Source organism: Strigops habroptila, chromosome 7 (genome assembly GCF_004027225.2).
Source record: "Strigops habroptila isolate Jane chromosome 7, bStrHab1.2.pri, whole genome shotgun sequence".
Classification (NCBI taxonomy): Eukaryota; Metazoa; Chordata; class Aves; order Psittaciformes; family Psittacidae; genus Strigops; species Strigops habroptila.
The window spans coordinates 43357219-43376730 of NC_044283.2; the positions used below are offsets into that span (position 1 = coordinate 43357219).

The following is a 19512-nucleotide window of genomic DNA, read 5'->3' on the forward strand; positions in this document are numbered from 1 at the left end:
ATGTAGGTCTTCCATGTAAGGATGCTGCATCAAAATTTTAAGCTCTTGCTTGTTTTAATTGGTATTAGCAGTGTTGCTTTCAATCCCAAATTGTCACAATTAATTTTTTGAGCAACAAAAAATTAAAGTATCAGACTTGTATTTGCAGAGACTATATCATCAATGAAAAGGGACAAAAAGGTAAAGTTCTTGATTTTCCCCATGTAAGCACTGGTTAGTATCCTAGCATAAAAGTACAGAAAGTTTGCTTATCTTATTAATTTAGTAAAAGTAGATGTGGTCTCCCCACAGGAAAATCTTATCTTCCCCCTCAAACCATACAACCACAAACATATAGATTCCTCCCCACCTTTACAATAATAGCACTTTCTTTTTGAAAGATATGCCAGACTAGTGAAATCAGAAATGATGCAAAAGACCCAGCCATCCCATGCCCCTGCTCATTCTCCTGAAATAGGAAATACAGTCAGTAGACCAACCTTTACTTTTAAGTCAATCTGCATAATGGCTTCATACAGCAGTGTTTATTATCTTAGCATTCTTCTCTTGCCATTTTTGCTCTGCAAATAGGCTTAGTAATGAGTTGCACCCAATTTTTTTAATCTATTGGAAAAAGGTCTGTTTCAGTTTCTGTTATGAATAGCAGCATAGTGAAATGAGACATACCTATCTACATCAGACATACAAAAATTTAGGAACACCTGCAGATCAGTTAGCTCAGCTGTCATTTAATTCATTGGTGAAGTAATTCTTGTACAGGAAGGTATCAGGGAGACTGCAAACACTTCACTAAATTTCATGAAAATGAAAGCTGTTATTATCACTCCTACACTCCCTCTCTCCCCAGACAGGTCTATAAAAAGAACAGCCTGCAAAGGCAGTCAAACCTAGCTGACACAAGCAGAGGCAACTGCAAAAGCTGCTTTGCTAGTACAGTTTATGCCACTGCTCAGAACAAAATGAGTATTTGACAGGATCAAAAGCATTTTTGGTGGTGTAAAAACTGATCAGAGCGTAGGTTAGGCTGGTAGCACTGTACAGGAAAGCATTGCTGACATTTAACTTCCTTCTGAGCATCCCAGTCCAGACATGAGAAACTCCCGCACACACAGAACTGTATGCAATTTATGTACCACATTAGAGTCATTAAGTCAGTGGATGAACAGCTTGCCAATACAGTTCATTTAAATCAAGGAGGTGCTAAAATCTGATTCCAGTTAAAGCATGTTTTTACCTGAATCTGAATGAAAGTGACAAATAGTGAAGGGGAAGAAAAAAAAAAAAAAAAAAAGTAGGAGTCAAAAACCTGATCATACTGAAAAAGCCCTACATGCTATTTAGCAATAAAAGATAGTCACATACTTGCTTCTGTAAATTAAAACGCATGAGGTTACCTTAAAATTTCTCTCAGTTGTATTTAAGCAAAAAAAATGGTCTGAGTCTTTGTAAAGTCAAGTCCCCCACTTTCTCCTTATGTAACCTTCCTCTGAAAGTTACTTTCCCCAGCCACTAAAGTAAATGAAACAATATGTCTTTCTAAAGAACCACAAATCGAGTGCCAAGTGGCTGGAGGGGACAGTTAACAGTGGGAGAAAAGGAGCTACCTGGAAACATGCACCACATACTCTGACCTCCTATCCTCTTCTATTTCATTTCTTTTCCTGTATTACCCATCTGGGGCTTAGCCTTTAAAAAAAACTACCAAGCTGTTAGAAAGACATTGTTCTGGTAAAGTGGTTAATATTCATCTACTACATGTTAAGATGTCACACAAAGTAGTATCTACTCTGTTGGCTGTTAGGCTGCTTCTGGTGAACATCACTGCACTCTAACTAACACTGCACATCACTGTTAAATAAGACTCTACATCTTATTTAACAGCTTCCTCAGCCTTCAGGAACTGTCTGGACTAGTGGGCTGAAGGTTATTAAGATCTCAAAATGCCTGCAGCTAATATTTCCAAGTTGTCCAAGACAGTAATTATTGTCCATATTATTCTTAAATATTAGCACCTCTTCATAAGATATGATCTAAAGTACATTTTCAAGCAGGCCATTACATTTCTTTCACATACAGACACTTCCTGGCCCCCAATAAAGCTACATTAAGTTTCTTTTAAGAGAAACAGGACAAAATACTGATACGAAATTATCTTTCTTGGGTTTGGATAATGGAGGATATTCCATTAGGAAGAAAAAGTTATATTAACATGGAAAAACACTAATTGTACACAACGTGCATTCTACAGAGTTTTGGGATGCTCTCTTCATGTTGAAGGAGAACAAAAAACAACAAAATACAAATGTTTCTTTCAATAAAAGCCTTACATAGACACCAGCAGTGCTCAGTTGACACAAAGCATCTCATCTGGGCAAGAGAAGAAACATCCACTTCCATTAGCAATACCTGGGTCTACACGCACACCTTGACTCAACCAGCCTAACCATGGTAAAACTCTTCCTCCCTGTAGTTAGGAAAGAGAGCCAAAGTGACCTGAAACTGTAGCAGGCTCCCTAACAAAAGTTTGCTTAAGTCTTCCAGATTGCAAAGATAGTTTCACTAATAACCATTTATGCCACTATTTGGTTTGACTGGTGAAAGCTTTTATCACATCTTTATAATTTTGAATATTTTTATAAGGTAATCATGGAGACCTAAGAACCCACATAAGGATGCAGTCTAACTGAATTAACTACTGAGGACTGCATGATGCTTACACATTCACGTACCAAGTCAAACCGCAGGGCATCAGAAATAGCTTTTGTCATCCATAAATAACTGGAAGATGCACAAAAATCATTTTGGGAGATAAAGCTATTATGGCAAAATTGACTTTTTAATGACTCAGCTAATTTAAATGGCTCTCTGGTCCCTCTAAACAGCAGCCTACCGCCAATCCCATCAACACAAAAGCCTTAAAATCTGCCTCATGAAAGAGGCAATGTCTTTCAGCTGTCCACAGGGTAGCAATTACAGAAGTGCAGTACAGTCATAAAATACCACAAAGGTTTTTTTTCTACATTACTATCATTGGAAGTACTGTAACTTCCAGTGCTGCTCAAAGGAGCTGGACACAAAAATCCATGCAAGAAAGTTTATTTATAAGAAGTTAAACTGGCTGGGAAAAAAGGCACTCAAGTCCTCTGCTTGCTGTCCCAGCTCTAATGACAATAGAGAGCAAATAGTCTGGCATTCAAATAGTCACTTACACATGTAAAAATATACCTTTGACTCTTACTTTAAGTTTACATTGACTGTAAAAGTATTTCTTAGTATCCAGACCCACAATTTTTCCCACTACTACTTTGTCAAGTGCCAAACAAGCAGTAGCTAACAGAAAATGCATGAGAAAGCTTATTTCTCAAAACTACTTAGAAAGCCAAACAAACACCTTCGGGTTCCGCAAAAAGTTATTAATTAGTACTTAATTCTGGATGACATCAGTATTTTTAAAGCTGGCTTAACATTTGAATAATTTACTTGCCATCTGATTTTCCAGATTACATCCTTAACAGAGCAGGGGAAAGACTGACAAATGGCTACCCACAACCCCAAATATGAAATACCAATTCGGAAAGTACGTCTCCATTCTTACACTCATTTATAGTATTTTACAGTCCTCCCACACAAAGTGGAGAAGTTTTGTTTCCTTTTTCCTTATTTGTTGAAACTGAGGATAACTATGAAATCTTAATCTAAATTAATAGTAACTAACTCATATTAACTACAGAATGACATCATAATGAGAACAAAATAACAAAAAGACTCTACAACTGAACATTTAGAGTATATTCCTGTTGTTTCAAACATTTCATGCTACCAATCAATACAATTTCAGTGCACCTATGCTGGTTTCAGTTGCCGTAACTCATTTATCCTTGATGCAAAATAAAACAAAACCAAAGAAAATGCACACACCCCACAGGAGAGCAAGGACATTTTCTTGATTTTATCCAAGTGTAAACAGATGTTTGAATAGAATTTTTTCAACATAAACACAGTCAGAAACCTTTTCTAATGCATGTCGTTTCAGTATCGTGGTGTTGTTACTGGGAACTTTATTTTTTAATAAAAAGCAAATGTAAACCATAGACTATTGATTAAATAGAAATTTCATAAATAAGAAGCAAAAAAAAAAAAATCCTAGTGTTTGGTTGTTGGAGGTTTTTAAATATCAGCATATTAAGAGATATGAGTGCAACTGCTATCTCATCTTTCAGATTTTGACACTATTTGGAATTTATTACAGGGCTTTTTTTGAGGTCGTGGAAGGAATCTGTCTAGAAACAGGAAAGACACTTTAGTGCTTATGACAAAGTGAATTCCCTTTTACCTCTAAAGCATTTTTCTTGCATTGTTCATTACCAAAGTGAATAATTTCGGAATTTCAGAAAGCTGAATCCTGGCAGCAAAAACCAATCAGAAATAAAGACCCACACACAGAGAAGCCCAAAACTGCAAAGAAAATGAGAAGAGCAAAGATAATAAACAGTAGAATGAGAAGAGTAGACGGGGAGGGGGGGGGGGGGGGGAAATTAAAAAAAAAAAAAAAAAAATCGCAGTTGACACTAATCAGGATATTCGCAATTAAAGGAAAAAAGCCTTATGCTCATCCAGGAAACAGAATTAGGTGATGGTAGTATAATATGCAAGCTGACACACTCAAAATATTACCCACTATGTCAGTGATGCTGTATTAAGTAGTCCAGTGTTTTTTCTATATTTGGCTTTTCATCAGGTCACTATCTTGCCCCTACCTAGAAGGGTCTCACTCAAACTTCTGTATCTATCTCAGATTAAAAGACAATATTCTGGTTAGCAGGTGGTCTCACACATCACTTATTTACTCACCCCCACATTCTCCCCTTTCTTTTCCTCCCCTTTATTACAGAAAAAGCCTTTACCAAGTTCTTCACAGATCTCAGAAGATTAACTAAAAGGGTGAATTAACTCCCCGGGAATAATTTCCTTTTAATATTCTCAAATTAAAAAATTCATAAGTGAATTAAGTTGGAATCTGTTTGAAAAGCTACTGTATGTAAATGTATGTTCCTGAACAGCAGGGTCCTAACTAAAATCTTCTAAATGACTCATGACTGCAGCATCTGCAAGTTTTACAAGCGTACTCTGAGCAGGTTATCCTTCCAGAGCAGCTGCAATGCAGGCAGCTATCCCTAAAGCTGGAATTGGCTGAAATGCCTTAACATCAAGAAGCCACTGCTGAACACCACTGAGCTGCCTGCAGAACACCACATTTGATGGCCTGTCACTGGAGGCAGTTGCAGCTCACCTACACAAAAACTAGATCTTGCTTCTATAACTGCTTACAGCCACTACGTTGTAATTTTCTTCTGAAGAAAAATCCAAAACAAAACAAAAAAAATACACATCCATCTTGAAAGGTAAATGTCCATTGTGACACTTAGAGAGCATTCAGATACTAAACTAACAGAGTAGTGGATGCAATAAGGATCATCGCCGGCACTCAACACGTGGCCTCTCGCCTTACCTTACAGCTACCAATTCCATTCATTAAAGTGAGTACAAAAGTACTCGTTTTAACATGCAACCTGATTCCAAAGGTTCCAAGGACAGCTTTCAGCAGGCAGCAAAGCACATGAAAAGATGCTTACCACCCCTCTATGTTTTACAACTGGAAGACAAGACACAGAAGTCAGTAGATGTTAGGGGCTTTTTCTGTCTTAACTGTAGGTCCTTGTTACTTTGCAAGGTCAGCAGTTAGGAAGAGAAGCAAAACGTGAAAGAAACCTAATTATTATGGTGACTATTTGAAAGCAAATGAAAAGTTCTGGAAACACGCAAGCTACTCTCCTTCTGTGGAATCTATGGAAGATTTTGGCCAAGAAGAAAGGAGCAAGGCCCCAAAAGTTCAGAAGCCTTCTGAGCACTGGGACTCAACAAAATGACACTTGGGGTTTTGTCCCATCTCTTAGTTAAATACAGAATTAAAAGTTGATAACCAATTATCAGGGCACCAAGAAAGTTAGGGTGAATACAGAAAAAGATTTTGCTTGTAGTTGTTTCTTAAATAAATGCCACACTACTTTTTTGAATAAATTTAAAACAGTCTGGTCAGTACTTTGAATTTCAACAGCTAAGAAAATTTCAGACATACAGAGCTGGTTTCATAAGCCTCTTTCAACTGACACTGCACACTGAGGATTAGATCATTAAACAGTGACAAACTCACAATTTGTTTTCTTGAAACATGTTCAAGACAACAGATTGCAAAGTCTCTCAAACTAAATGTGAAGTACTAAACACAAATCAGATCCATTATAAAAAGTTATACAACAGCTAGATACATGAATCTGAAGTTAAACAAAATGTTCAACTGCTTTTGACAGTCCTAATTCTAAATGCAATTTAATTTACTACACATAGCTACTCCTCAAAAGTGCTTGCTGTAAGTGGTCATACCACAAGCATACAAGTTCAGTTGCTCTGCTGCATAAACAATACTGCAAACTTTAATGACTAAATAGGGTTGTTTGTGAGAGATCAATCCTGAATTTAAAACCTTGCACTAAATCCCGACTACAAAAAAAAAAGTTATTTAGTCAAAAGCATCCATTGCACTTCCACATTTTTGCTGCCCTCAGAATTGCCATACTTTCTCAGGACTGATTTAAGTAATTGCCTTTTGTTTGCAAGGTGGGGAGAACCTCTCCCATACAACAGAACTCTCAAAAAACGTGATGCGTTTCATGACCATGTGAATGTTATTCTCATCACCTCCAAGGTTTGAGAGACCTTTCACATTTAAGGTCCTCCATGACCTTAAATGGTTGGTGGAAGCAAAGGGAATGGATGAGCATCTCCCTCACATATGTAAGTACTCCTGTCTGAAACAAAGTCATTAAGGTCATCTAAAAATCCACATGGGAAGTAAGTCCAACCAAATAGGATACAGCCTATGTTCCTCTGCCTCCACATCCCAACCCACACATAGACTCTATTCAAAGCAGTAATAATTCAAACTGAAGTGGTTACTGGCTTTTGCATACTAAACAGTCATATAACTGATATAAACATCGAGAGATGATTTAAAAAGTTCCATTTTGTGGAGGTGAAGCAGTATATGCCACAGCCAGAATATGAAATCTGCAGAGCTGATGATCTGTATTTCATTGTGGAAAAATACTTTCTGTACAGTGCCTTTTGGGAAGGAGCGGGGAGAGGACATGCCAGAAAACCACAACAAGTAGCATTTTTGGAGGACAGCACTTCCTGACCTTAGCTTTTAGATAAATCCCAAACTCAAGGCATCTATAAATAGAAGAAACAGGAAAAGAAATCAAGTAAGATATCAGATGTCACTTGTATAAAGCAGAACTTTCCTTCTTCCTTAAAAGAAATCCTGATATTGGTTTCCTAAAGCAATGCACAGTGTGTAAGTAGCCATGTCTCACCAGCCTAGATGGTGGCCCTGCTATTTCTTCCTTATGTCCTGGCTCATTTTACAATTGATTTATAAATAGTCTTCACCAATATTCATAAACAACACTCAAACCTTTTGATACACTCAGGCAACTTACCACAGAGTCTCAAAAACATTTTAGCACGTTAATTGAGTTTAACACATTATGCTATGATTGCAATACTTAATAATTTTTTTATTCTAATAAATAGTCTAATTTTTTTTTTACCACTTTACTTACGGGTTTTGCAAAGTTGGCAAGTTCTAGCTGCATTATTTCCTACTGAAACTAAGATTACCCTGGAACAAACAGGATATGTATTAATTCATTATGCGTAATTTAAAAAAGTCATTTTGGGAACGGCATTTCATCAGCTAACAGCAGAGGTGACAGGCCAATATTTGGCTGACAAATTGTGACAATCACACTCTAAAAATAAACAGCAACGTAAGGGGCAGTAAACAGTGAAGCTATAGCCAAGATGGCTTTTTTTTAATAGAAACCTCACATAATAAACTAAGATACCTTGTGAAGTTACCTACAGCTAACACAAGTAATACTTCACCTAAAAGCTATTCGTAAAGGCTGGAGTAACCATTAGAGCACCTGTTTCAAACAAACCTCCTTTGTTCAAAAGAAATGTAAGCTAACTGGTACGCTGGAATGTGGGCCAATGTCAACAGCAAATCCAACTGGGTTTATGTAGGTTGTGTCACTATAAACCATGTTACCTTCGTCATGGCTAAATGTTCATTAACCATCAAGCCAAAATGGACTGTAAGAAAGCACCATTATTTTCTCTTCACTTTTAAATTCACATAGCATATTCATTCACGTAAGAACAGCAGACCTTAAACAGCAATGCTAATTCATTGACCTAAAAGTTAGAAATTTGACATGCACCAATTCCAACGAGGACATACTTGAGGGTATTTGTATTTTTTGTTTTATAAGTGGACAATAACTTGTATAATGTATGCTATATTGCAATTTATAAATGAAGAGTTTACTTCTTCATTTATATGAAGAAATCAATACATGTGAGTGAAAGTATTAGCCAAAACCACTCCGCTATTTCTTTCCAAGTGTTTTCCTAGTAAGAAAAATATCTGAAGACATTCCTTTAAAGCACAAAATTCAAAAAGCACTACCAACAGAGGTCTAGAAAGGAGAAATTACAAGACATCAAATTAATAAGACAGAGGTTAAACCGTAGCACAAGGCTAGGTACAAAGAACAAGTACAAGAAGGGAGGAATAAGAGGATTAATAATTCACCTGAACATTCAGAAAAGTACCATCTTCTCACATGGATCAAATGAAGTATCCTACCTCAAACCTCAAATTTCTTTACTCCAGGTCCTTAGAACTGCTTTACGAAGCTAACAAAGCATTTAAACACCACTGTATCTTGTACAGTCTAGAAGTTTTTTGACTACTAAAGCAACATTCAGAAAGTCATCTTAAATAAGAGAGCATTACGAGCTTCTTAAAGAGTATTCAGGAGTAGTGGAGAACAGCTATCCATCAATACTCAGTTAATACAAGCTAATAACACTAAAATAGACGGCAACCTAAAATACGGCTGAGATGGAATACACTCCTCTCCTGCATCTTCGCAAATATCTACAACAACAACAACAACTATCATCCTTCCCATGGTGTTGTTACCTCAGATCATTTTCAATAGCTGAGCTGGAGTTGTGTTGCCATTTGATAGTTGTTCAGTGGCCTATGACCAAGGAGTTGGCATTTTCGAACTAAATCATCGCAAATTAAAACAAGGCATTGGCGCCAATTAGCAGCTTTCAACAGTAACAGAGAAGCCGTGACAAGGATGGAAACTCAATTACCCTCATTCCAGCAAGCGCCTGTTCCTGGTCAGCATGTAGCTGGCAAAGCCACTTGTGTTTCCATACCTACAGTTCATGTGAAATACTTCAGTCTTCAGATCAGACCACTGTGTGCCATTCACCCAGAGATCTGATTTTTTATGCTTTACGTAACAAATACATCGTAGACCCCCAACCAATTTGATGTACCGTCTAGAAATGCGTATCATAGATTGACAGAGAACATGAAATGCAACTGAGACCGAAACCCTCACAAGTTATCTTTCCATAATTCAGAGTGAAAACTGCCTCGCTGTGTTTACCATCTGCTCACTACTACCTCCTTAGCAGGGAACATATTCAAACTACTTAGCTACTGCACTGATAAAGAAGAGTTTAGAGAGAGTCCACCTGACCAGGACCCATCATTAACCAGTCCAAAATCTCATTTCTTGCTTCACACGTGGATAGAACATCCTCCATGAACTATATCCCATTTACTGGTTTTCCTAAGATACATTTGCTACTTGTTCCTTTGAGACTACAGCCAAAAAGGAACCTATACAGTCAAACCATATTTCATCCACGAGCTAAATTAATATTTTACTAGGAACAGTACTAATGTAATTTCAATTGATGGGGCACTTACTGCCTTCACTGGAGAAGCTGCCAGTCGTTAACCACCCTCAACAGCAAATCACAGCATGCATCAAGATTGACTACACCACTTCAGCTTTCAGCATCTTACGACTTTAGCAACTGGGATAAAAAGCCCAACCACACAGAACATCTTTGCCACACATTCCCCTTCAGCAGCACCTGGCACCTGCATTTTTCTTCTAGTTTTTTTAATCTTTTTGGAGACTGGTTCCTCCTGAGTCAAGGAACAATTCCACAGGCAGAGATCCCCAGCAGGACTATCAGTACGGGCATAGTCAGCCCCTTTCCTCTTATTTTTTTATAGCAATAATTTCTAATCAGCTGTCATAGAATCCAGCGATATTTTAACAGTATCACGTCCTCTGCTGTGGGGCCTGCTCATCCCCGATACGCCTTTATACATTTTAACAACACTTTAATTTTGCAAATGCTAACTTAGAAAGTTCAAAGCTATTTCAACACTATCATACATACCATCCTACTTAAACATAGTAAAATACTATGACTTCAACATATTGATGCAGCTATTTAAACAATAGTGCATCTTTTTTATTACTATAGCTATGCCACTTTCAAAAACTGGAGGAGCTACAGCACACAGATGGGTAAAAATAAGTGATCAGGCACTGTGTCTGCCTCAGCATCACTGATCTGCCCACTGCACAATCGAGGGACGACACTTCAGACACCCACAGCAACACTGACAATAGACACAAAGAAGTCTGTAATACTGAACTCTCCCTTCAAAATGTATCTAAATATTTACTACTGCATATGTGTTGTGTATTCTGACTTATCTTTTGACAAACAGTGGAAAGCCATACAGCCATTGAAGCGAGTGCTGCCTACTCACACAATTGCAACGTGCTACTGATTTCAGCAAGATTACGTATTTTGAGAAAATGTTGTTCTGTGAGGGTGAGGGAACGGTTTCCTGACGACATTAAGCACTTAAAACAAAAACATTTTAGGGTACATATTTTAGGTATGTCCCAATAGATTTCAGATACCTTAACAAGATTCGCATACCTTAGCAACATTAAGTTTCACTTCCCACCCTTGCTTCCCCCTCCAAAGGAAGAGAGCCCACCAGCATCCACTGTTCAGCTACGATACAACAAAGCAACATAAATACAGTCAAGATTTGGTATTAGTAATACAAAAATACATCAGGCCTTAGCATCTGATCCACCCATTTCAGTGCACGCAAAGGTAGTGTTACTACCCGGGTTTCTTACCATTACTATAATAGGAAAAAAAAAGCACCTTAGAAACTTATTACAAAAGTTTCCTTTGATATTAATCCTCAAAACAAACAAAAATGGAAGACTCCTCTCTCAAGAATCTTGCACACAACTGAAGCAAATCCTCATTTTAGGAAATGCATCAGGATAAAAAAAATCTAGGGTTTTTTTTATACTTCAAGATTGTGTTTGAAAATGGAGCACCATATACTCTCTGGGGGAGGTTAAGCTGTTTCAGAGGTTCCTACACACGATCACAAGCATTTATTCTCAATCTTGTAGCGCAAGTCTTCACACCTTCAGCTGTACCAACGCTAACATTTGGAGCCATAATCTAAACCAGATTGACTCACTTCGATTTTTAGAAAGAAAAAACCCTCACACACCACCTCTTGAAAATAAGTCACTTTACTTTTGTTCAGCTAACAAGATTGTATCACTTATCCTGTTTATATTGTAGCCTTACAAACAGTTGGATTGGCACAAATGAGGCAGCAGAGAACATCAGCATAGGAAACTAAGCTCTCAAACGAGCTTTGCTGCTAGAAAAATACAACGTACCACGAAAGATTTAGCCTTCAGTTTCAGCAGGTAAAATCTCAAGCAGAAGCTTCATCCAGCTTTATTGGTGGTACAGCCGTGTTTTCCCATCAACTGCTTACAAAACACATTTGTGTAACACCCCATCTCACCCCTCTAAGTTTTGGTTAACAGGACAAGTAGTCTGAATGACTAATTTCAAATGGAAAAGACTGTACCAATATTTTTCCCTCCAGTTACAGAAAAAGTAAAATAAAGATGGTGGACAAGACTACCCTTAAAAATACAGAACTGCAAATACAAACTTAAAAACACAAAATGACAAACCAAAAACCAAAACAAACAGAATCAAAAATTTTAAGGCATCATCCCATGGGGAACAGGATCCATCTTTCCCTTTGGAAACCAGAAGTAACTGAAATAAATGTTCTTATTTATTAAGCCAAGTTTATTTTAACTTTAAGACATATGAAAAGCCTGATAAAGACAGTCAGCAATAGGCATGCTCGACCAATGTGTCTTCCATGAAACTTAATACCCTTTCCCAGGTAATTTACACTGACACCAGATACAATTTCATAGTGTGGCTTGTGTTTATCAAAGTACATACAAATAAGAGAAAAACAAGGAAACCTTGCCATCCATAGAAATATTAATACAAGAAAATTCCTTCAATTTTCATCAGTGCTGAAAAGTAAGCTTATGCCTTTTTTTTTTCTTTCCCTAAAAACTTTTAAATGTTTTAAACCTTATCTTATTCCTTCAATGTTTTAATCAGGAAATGATATATATGCTGCTCTTTATTGCTGGCCAGAATTCTTTAGAACTGCTCAAAACCAAGTATTAATTCACTTTTACTCAGATCAGATGAGACAGAGGTACACAAAGAAATACATGTACAGATATACGGGCATACCAAAAATACCCAGAGAGAACAAGTAGCTAATTTTAACTCCAAAACAAAGCTGTAAGAAAAGCACCGCAGTAGGGCTCCTCTCCCTCCCTTTTCAAGAAAAGCAGTCAACTTCACCAACTTCAGAAAAAGGGAAGCAGAGCACCACTTCCACTTCCAGACTTATTCAAATATACCCCTTCATGCAAAATATATCCAGCAAATTAAATCTGCAACACTGGCTGCAGCGAACAAGGCGCACAGGCTCAGCTGCCCTTCACAAAGAATCTTTGTAGAGCTATCTTTCTGCCAGCACTCCTTTTCAATTCCCAAACAATACCTCGCAAAAATTAGATCTCCTACTGTGGGAAAGTTCCCAAAACACAAGCCAAAATATATTTTCTCATGAGGATACAAAAAAACCCTCAATGAGGAAGTCAAAGTTCTTACAATGACTGTTCAGTATACATATGGTTATTCTTGAAACATGCCAACAGATTAAGTAGCACATTCTGATTTAGGGGAAAAAAAGTTACCAAACTCAGATCAGCAATTCATCAGAATGAATTAATAACTACGACTCAATAAATTGCATAAGCATGCAGGCTTTTAAAGACTTTTAAGCACACAGATTTTAAAAAATAATAGAATTCAAGAAACAATAACTGTTTTCACAAAACCTTAGCTAACCTGTATTGTAATAAGCATAAAATAAATGAAGCATCTTCAGGTATTACATTTAAATCTTTTTTTTCCAGGTACAAATGTTTTCCATGAATAATCCAATAATACATAGAACACTGTATCGTCCTACCAAAGAAAAACATGACTTTGGGGAAATGCTTGTGTGTCACTTACATTTGCTGGTCTACACTTTCACACCCAAGAGAAGAATAAAATATCAATCTTTTTTGCCTCAGAAGTTCAACAGATGATTTTGCTTATTAGTGGCATTAGCAGAAGCACAAGCCTAGCCATGGCAATCACTTTTGCCTTGCAATAACCCTCCTCTATTGTCGCCTCCCCAGCAGCACCACTGGCTGCCCCTGGCTCACCAGAGGTTGCATAAGGACAGGTGGGATGGTGCTGTCCCTTCTGCACCACTGGAGGTACAGGCACACACTCTTACATCTGAACAGCACATTAGGAGGCAAGCAGACAAAACAAAAGCTTGGGCTGAGTAGAAGACCCCCGGGCTTCAGGCTCAGCACTGCTCCCTTCAGCAACTTTCCTAGGCAAGATTGCCATGGCAAAGCAAGGCAGCATCGTTATGCTCCCAGCTTTTAAGTGCAAAAGAGTATGTCCACAAGGCTGTCAAAAACATGCTCACAGCTCACAGGAACTTACCCACCCTGAACCTAGTGCAAACACTTCTGCAGCCACAGCAGGGCAGAAATCAAAAGCAAACTCTACCAAACAGATAATTAATCAAGTAGGAAATTACACTGAGCTTATCAGTGCTACAGCTGAACCCTCACTTTCCAAGTTACCTAGTTTCAAATCGGCTCGGATACATACAGCTAACCGAGCTGCAATGTTCTGACATCATGAGAAAGCACACAAGTGTTAAAGACAAGGTTTCAAAACAGCTATTTCTATTCTATAGGTGAAGACTTCCCAAGGTCTCTGCAAGTGTTGGTGAAACTCATTACTACCAATGCAGAAAGTACTAGCCCTATCACAGGGGAGAGCTACCGCAAAAAAAAAAAAAAAAAATAAATTCAATGTTCTTGCCATTCTCAAAGCTCTTAGCGACAAAGATATGAACAGCTATGGGAAAATACACCCTCTGACAGAAAGACTGGGAAATAAACATAGTTTCTTTCAAAACAAACAGGATACTGAGCAGCCCATTGCAGTACATGCCCTCAGTTTTGGGAAGGACATGAAAATTGGTGGTGGAAGTTCAGAATCAGACATTCCAGGGCTGTTTCGACAGAGTAAGATTAGAGAGGTCACAAGAAAATCTGAGCTACTCAAGAGGTTTTGGTTTTAGGTATCAGCCACAAAAAGATATATTCATACAATTAAGTTTGCTGGGCATGGAATTATGCTGCATAGTAATACTAGCTTGAAAGAAAACAACAAGAGCAAAAAAAAAAGCATACTTCAAAAATACATTCTCCAGTATTATTTCTGTACTAAACAAATACATTACTTGCTTTGTCAGATAAAGGTCTCACCTTTTCCAAACAGTTACTCGCATTTTTTATGCTCTCGGTTAAGTGCTGAAACACAGCAAGAAAAACCAACCCCTACAGCCCAGCGTTTACATATACACGTCTGTTAGAACTATTTCTGTTGCATCTCCCCCGTTTACAGCACAAGAGACCCCAAAAGACACCACTTAACTTACAGTGCATCAGACACATCCTGGGGATGTTAACTATTCTGAACAAGTTTCCAAAGCCCCAAAACATCAGAATGGCTATTTTTCTCAGACCGATTATCCTTACAACTGACCTCATGGCAGCACTTTACTTCAAGCCAACTGCCGAGCAAGAGAAAACCGTCTGGACCAAGAACTTGAAACAGCCTGGACCAAGAACTTGAAACAGCCTTTCTTCATTAAGCTGTGTTACTAACCACTCTCACGATGCTAACACAAAACCTTACAGGCTCATGCCCTCACTCAGAATTACTTGCAGCAGAAAGCCTGAACACCGCCATGGGAAGTGCAGTTCGGAATCTCATTTTGTTGGCCAAACAGGCTTTCCCCAGAAAAACAGAACACCAAACCTTGCAAACTAAAGCTACTCCTGAATAACCACGTTACAAAGCCCTGAGATGCATGATGGAAAGACCATTATAACCATGTAACACAGCCAAATGCCAGGCATCAGCTGTCACAGTCCTTCACTTTTCAGGGCTATGGAGAACCAGCAGGAGAACTTAGCAACAGAAACACTTCTCAGCATTATACTGCTGTTAACAGCACGATAGCAGGTGTTACCTTCCTCTTTAAATACTAGTATCAAAAAGATGGTAACATGGTAGCATGCCAAGAGAGAAGAAAATCCCAAGCTCCAAAATATATTTGTTTTGCAAATGAAAGAAATAGCAAATAAGCTCTTTTGAAAGATAATTGTAGTCTTCTGGTTTATTTGATACACAAACACACAATAAGCCTGAATTTAAAGACTAAGTATAAAGAATAAGCATGGAAAATGCTGATTTTCTACGATCCCATGAAACTAGACAGCTTTGTATTTATTTGCTAAAAGATCACTACAGCAAGAAGGAAATGTTCATTTCTGGCTTATCTGAAGACTGCACACAATCATGCCATCAGTGGTTACAAGTATAAAAATAACACGACTGGGGAACAAGCTGAAAGTTTATTTGGAAAAAGCATAGGTACATCCTATAATTAAACCATTGTTCCTCTCAAGTGCTTGAGAAGGGAATAACTGCTCAACAGTAGCATCCTGTTTAGATGTGTTCTGACATTAAATGACGCACTAGGATCAAACTAAGGGCTACTGTACATTTCTCCCCTTAAGATGTGGTCCAATGCTGTTGCCTCTCTGCTACTCATTACTACTGAACTGAACTGCCTTGACGCACCACACCAGCAGTTTCCAGAAGAAAACCTTAGGCACCTAACACATATAAGGCATACATTAAAAAAATTTCTTCCTGCAGACGTCACTACATGGCATGAAAACAGTGAAGTAGTATGCGGAGTTTCTGAGGTAACTAGTTATTCACATACCATGCCATGTAAATGAGTTGTTAGGATCAAGAAAGAGATTAGGGCTCAGTTTCTCTTGTTTGAAAACAAAAGCAGCCCTACTTTTTTTTTCCCCCAGATTAAGCTACACCAGTATAAAATTGCATGCTTTCTAAGATAGCTTATGACACCAATAAGAATTTGTTTTGAAAAGACTTAAAGCTGTAATAGTTCATAAGATGTTGTTTAGAGAGAAAAAAAAATACATTGCTATTAGTCACAGCTTAAGGGCATAAAACCATTTGTAATTTATGAACATTCAGAAGTTAGATTCCCCAAAGCAGTTAAATTAACTTCCTAGTTCATGTCTTCAAAGAGAAAATGAATAGTTTAATAAAGCAATTAAAGAGCAGAGCTCTCTTACACAACAGGCATGTTAAAGTACAGGCCATATTCTTTTCTATTTTGAGCTTCTTTAGTCAATGGAATGTTGAGCTGTAATTGACAGAATTCAGAAAAACTCTGTAAGCCAGCACACACCAAAGAGACACGAAGCTAAAAATTTTCAAAGGCAACTGCAGAACATACTGTTTACCTCCCACCCCCCAGGAAAAATAAAAATCAGTCCAGTTCAAAATTACTGTGAGGCTTTTGCACTGCAGAAATTCATGCAAAGCTGAGTTTGCTTTCTTTAACAATGAGCATCAGATCTGGCAGTCCTCAAAGCTGTACATACAAATACAAGCCTGCTATCCTACTGTCACTCCTCTTCTTGAGCCTGCAGTGAAGTTATTTTGCCAAATTTGCACCATGATGATCCAGGGTGAATAGTAATGTCAAATGCATATTTACCTCCTTGTGATTTGGGAGAAGCTGAGCCCAATGACTCCTAACACAAATAAGCAGCAACTACACTACTAACATACTTCTCTTGTTATTTCCTGTATTGACATGAATATGATAAATATATTTTCTATTTCCAACACTCTCTCAACTTTAAAGATATCTCATGATTTCTCAAAAGCCAGAATTAAGTACCATCTATGAGACAGCATAGCAAGAAAAGCAAAATACAAGTAAAGAGACAATAAAAAGTTACTTTAAGGGAGGAAGGAAAAACAGAGTCTTTGTGTCTTTCTGCATAAACATCTTTTTAATTTTACTTAATGACTGAAAGATGATATGCACAAACATATTTCTTTCAAATTCCATCACTGCTGTAAAGTAAAAGTGAATTTCCAGAGCAGAGAACCAACATTAGAAAACTCCTGAACACACGCAATTCCACATGAGCTGTTCACAAAAACACCAACCAAGTTTTCTGCTGCAAGTCCTGCTCTCCCAGCAGCAACAGGAGGGCACGCCTGACCACTGGTTTCAAGTATTTCTAGTGCTAACAACACATTATGTTTCCCACAGATTTGGTCTTATTTGCAAATTATTTTGGCCACTGTCAGCTTCGTGGATTTAAGGGTGGGTTTCTTTTCCTGTGGCGACTGCCACAGCAGGCTTCCAGTCTGCTGATTCGGGAAGTTTTATAGCATTAACACAGCTCCTAGTGTTCCTGATTTAGCTCTCTGCTCTGTGCCCTTCACACCGGCTTTATCCCTGCATTCAGGCCGGTTTCTTCGCTGTGTCATTTCTTACTTTCTGCCCCCTTTTTCATTTTGCTATCCCTTCCAGAGAGCAGGGCCGACTGGCAAGGCAGGACAAACATTAACAGTTCACATGGCACGGATCACGTCATGGGGGAATTGTGATCCCCCAAGCCCAGCCTGGTGGCCCCACTACCTGACCAACTGGTTCCTGAGCATCTGCCAATGTCACTCCTCCCAAACCCCCAGCCATCCTTTGATAACCATCTCCCGAGGCCGGACACTGCTGGCAGGCTTCCCTGGTTGGAATTTATGGCTCTATCAATGCGAGGCACCTCGCTACAAGTTTGGAGAGACTGTGCTCCCCAGGAGAGAACACTTGGCCTCCTTCAGCTTTCACAACACACAGAAGGGCTGGGTCCAGCACCGAAGGCAAACAGGCATTTGGAAAAGGTCAAACAAGGACAGAGAAACAACTTTAGCACCACGAAAACACGCTCCAGAAGCAGCTTTTTTTACATTTAAAAAATAAGAATAGAAAAAAGGGAAGAAATGCAAAAAAGACACACTAACTACGATGCCTATGCAGACAGTGTATTTTTCCATAGGAGTTTTTATTTTCTCACACATATTCCATGAGCATGAGGATAAAAATAATGTTACCACAATGACGTATTCATAATAGGAGGAATGACTTATAGATGCCGACCGAAAGTCAAGGTTTCCTCTTTGCCCCAAATTTGAAAACATCACCAGCCAATCAGCCGCCTGCCAAAATAATCAGTAATGCCACCTCTTCCCCAAAACCAGAACAGAGGGACTTGCTCAGAGAGCAGGACAAGCCTTTAGAAAATAGGATAGATGGCATTACAACTCCAAGCAAAGTAACTCCTTGTATCATTAGCTATTGAACCGCGGCTTGATGCGGGGATCAGTGTAAAGCTTATTAGTCTTTAGACAGTTGGCAGCAGCAGCCACTGCAGCAACCATCCGGGAGCAGAAGGAACTCATTCAGTTTAGTTGTTTTTCAGGTCATGTTAAGTCAAAACGTTTCTGTACACACTCCAGTCCCTAATTTAACCTTTCTTAGTCCCTCCAAGTGCGATTACACTTAAAAACAGCTTCGACTCATGCACTCCTCCGACAAAGAGGGCTCCAGGAGCCCAGCGCAGGTATCTAAAAAATCCCTGCCTGGTGCCATTGTGTAAGGATTTCACCCTACTTTGGAGAGCAAGGACTTGCCAAGAATACCACTGACCTCAGCCCCAACATTATGAAACAGCGCTGCCAGCTCCAGCCAGCTATGTAAAAGTAGGGACTGAATTCAAATCCAGAGCCGCAGCGTTCTCCGGGATAACAAAACAAAATAACAACAACAACAAAAAAAACCACTCCAAAAATTATACTCTGGGCACATTCTTCTTTTTACCGGAAGCAACCTTCAAAATAAACTCAGCTGGCATTTCCCTCTCTCCCTTCCCCCCAAAAAAAATTAGGGAACTGAAGGAAAGTTGTTGGCGTTACTGCCTTCTTCCCCTAACCGGGAGCTTGCCGCCCGGGAATTCAGCGCTGGGGGCTCCGGGGTGAAACCCGCGACGGGGCCGCTCCGCTTCCCGGGGCCAGGGGGCTCCCGTG

The 19512-nt window shown here is 38.7% G+C and overlaps 1 protein-coding gene across 3 annotated transcripts in view; it reads right to left on the reverse strand.

The window, feature by feature from the left end:
- RAPGEF2 (Rap guanine nucleotide exchange factor 2) overlaps positions 1 to 19512 on the reverse strand; it is a 187696-nt gene that overhangs the window by 167682 nt on the left and 502 nt on the right. The gene's annotated exons all lie outside the window — the stretch shown is intronic.